The sequence below is a fragment of the Mizuhopecten yessoensis genome, unplaced genomic scaffold (assembly GCF_002113885.1).
Source record: "Mizuhopecten yessoensis strain PY_sf001 unplaced genomic scaffold, ASM211388v2 scaffold10225, whole genome shotgun sequence".
Taxonomy (NCBI): domain Eukaryota; kingdom Metazoa; phylum Mollusca; class Bivalvia; order Pectinida; family Pectinidae; genus Mizuhopecten; species Mizuhopecten yessoensis.
Window position 1 is genome coordinate 9,623 of NW_018408440.1, and position 2,939 is coordinate 12,561.

Sequence of the window (2,939 nt, forward strand, 5' to 3'; positions counted from 1 at the left end):
ATGTTCCTTCACTATCTCTAGGTAGCATTGATTTATTTGAAAGTATTTGAAATTAATTTATTACATTGGACTTTTTAATACAGTCATATTCAACTGAAATAAGGATATTTTTGAAAGAAAACAAGTTTTCATTATTTAAAAAATATTGGTATTCTGCCATACTCTTGAAATGTAAGGCAATCATCGGGAACCTATTAGTATCCGCTATAGCACTTTGTTAGTTTCATAATTTGATAAGAATTTTTGAATAAATAAATAATTTCATTTTTTTTTTATATTCAGAGATAATTAGACTATTCCTAATGTCATGAATTATCATTTTGAATTTTAAGCATAAGGATATATAAAATATGTGTAGCCTTATTATTAGGATCTACATGTTCATTGGTAATGCTGGCATGTTTGCATTCAATATTATATTTGAACAGAGATAAAAAAAAAAAATATTATAGACTTTTTCCTAAAAAAAATCTTTCGATAAATTCACATAAATGGCAGAATCTGCCCTACTAAATACCACGACAGTGTCTCAAAAGAAACAACTAAAACATAAGGATTTTGTAAGAATAATATATCGATATTTGTGGTGCAAAAGCTCACTGTTTCAATATGTTTTAGTGTTACAAAGTTCCCATGCATATAGATATATACTAACTACAAATGTAGGTTAGTCTCTAGTTAATTTTCCTATTTTAACACAGAATTAGCGCGTATATACATATTTATTTTGAGACTTGTTCGACTATATATTTCATAAATAAAGTCGGAGCACATAACTCATTATCATGAAGAGGTCTGGGTGCGAACACATTGGGCTCCAACTCTCACATTCCGGATAAATTCACAGCCTTGTCCTCTACATGTTTCGTTGACCATTCGAATCCCTCGACGAATGTAAACACAAGTGTTGTCCAGTGGGTTCCTTATCTTACACGGACTGTTTTCGCTGTTGTTACAGCGTAGCCTGGCCCTGAGTACACGGGAGGGGAACAAGCCTGGCTGATGCAACATTTCGTAGTACCAGGGACACAGCGATGTCGCGTACAGTGGTAGATGGTCCGCAGAATGACTGGACAAGCTGGAAAAAATATAACAATTAATTGATAACCATTATCAAGAGAAAAGATGTACTGATATAATATTGAATGCAGGTGGCGCATTTTACCTCTATGTACTACATTGTATTAATGGTGCCAGTTACATGACCCTTAGAGCGCCTTATAGCAATGGCGAAACTATGTGGTATGGCTTATTCTACAAAACATTTCAAAGGAATTTATATCACTCAATTACTAATTATAAAGATCCACTCTTTCCTCATAATAACTTTTGCAATAAAGATGATAAAGGGACGCATTTTATTATAAAAAAGGCACATTTGTCTCAGCTAAAGGATATTTCTTCTTAAGTTTAAACTGTATTAATTTTTGGGAGCTAGAGGGCAACTATTTTCTGGCTACCAAAGTTCAAAAAGTCATCCGTCTTTTCTAATAAATTATTTATTTTGTTCCTTAGAGATCGTTTTAATATTTCACACAGGAATCATCGCGTGATGACCGACTTTTACAAGTTGTTATAAATACTTTGGTCTTCCGTACGTGCATTGTAGAACAAAGAAAGAACGATCCAAGGATGACACCCATAACTTTAAACCGCTATATGACTATAAGGCTTGTCGAACTGCATTTGTGAAATCCAAGGGTCCCGCTGCTGGTATACATACCTTCTCTACACCTTTGTACTATGACATGTAAAAAATCAAAGGCTCACGGTAAGCCATATTTTCAGACATAAAAGCTGTGATTCATTTTAGCTATATGGCAGGTATTCGGGATTCAGATTTTTTTCCAAGCTAGTCAATTCCATTCATCTGCAACTGGCACGCACAGAACCTTTGATTTTATCACATTTCCTGAGGTGTAAAGAACTTTCTATTACAAACCGAATCCCCGGATTTGTCACGACATTTCCTAAGGTGTAAAACACTTTATATTACAAACGGAACCCTCGGAATTTGAAGATATTCCAACTGGTCAAGATAGACGTTGATCATTGTTATAAAAATTGTATGAATATCACATTAGAAAGTGACAGTGTGTTGCCTCGCCTTATGCTATCACGATCATCCGAGGAGTGACATCGTTCATTATCATCTTGTGATGAATATAATATTGATTTGAATTTTACTAATCTTACGTGAAAAGAAGTAAGAACATCTACCAATACGCAGACAAGAACAACACATAAACATATACTCATATGATAGGAAAACTATCTGAAGCAGAGAGTTGATCCCTAAGAAACGGACAGAAAAATGTGTCTTACTATGCATTCGTCATGTCCAATAAAATGACAGTATGTTCACGTTAATATAATACATAACTAATCCATCTTAACTCAAACAGAGGTTGACATTTACGGGAAGTTTAACAATTAAATTGCTGGATTAGAGTTGATAAGTAATTGACCAGTTTCGCTCTAGCCACCAACCTTACCTATACTCCGAACTAAAATTAGCGTGATTCCTTGATAGATTCCGGTTTGACATACAATGGTGGAGTAGAAATGAACATCAAATTCTAATTGGCGGATTTCATACTCAAGATATAATGGGATATGATTAATTCATGAGAAGTGTTTCCATGATATATACAGCATGTTTATGTTTAATTTAATTATATCCTGTTATATTCCTGCTCGAATGTACTAGTACATTACGTTTCAGGAACTTTGTACGAACAAAAGGCAATCTAACATTTATACATTTTCGATACTTGTACTATTTATAGAAGCAGATAAGTTTCCGTCGAAATTAATTTCCCTAAAAATGAACCTAACTTTTTATAAGCTTTATTTATTTAAAACAATTATGAAATAACTTCATTCAACTTATTTTAATCACTCTTGTTGGCCCGGATATTAGCGCAGGGAGGTCTTAG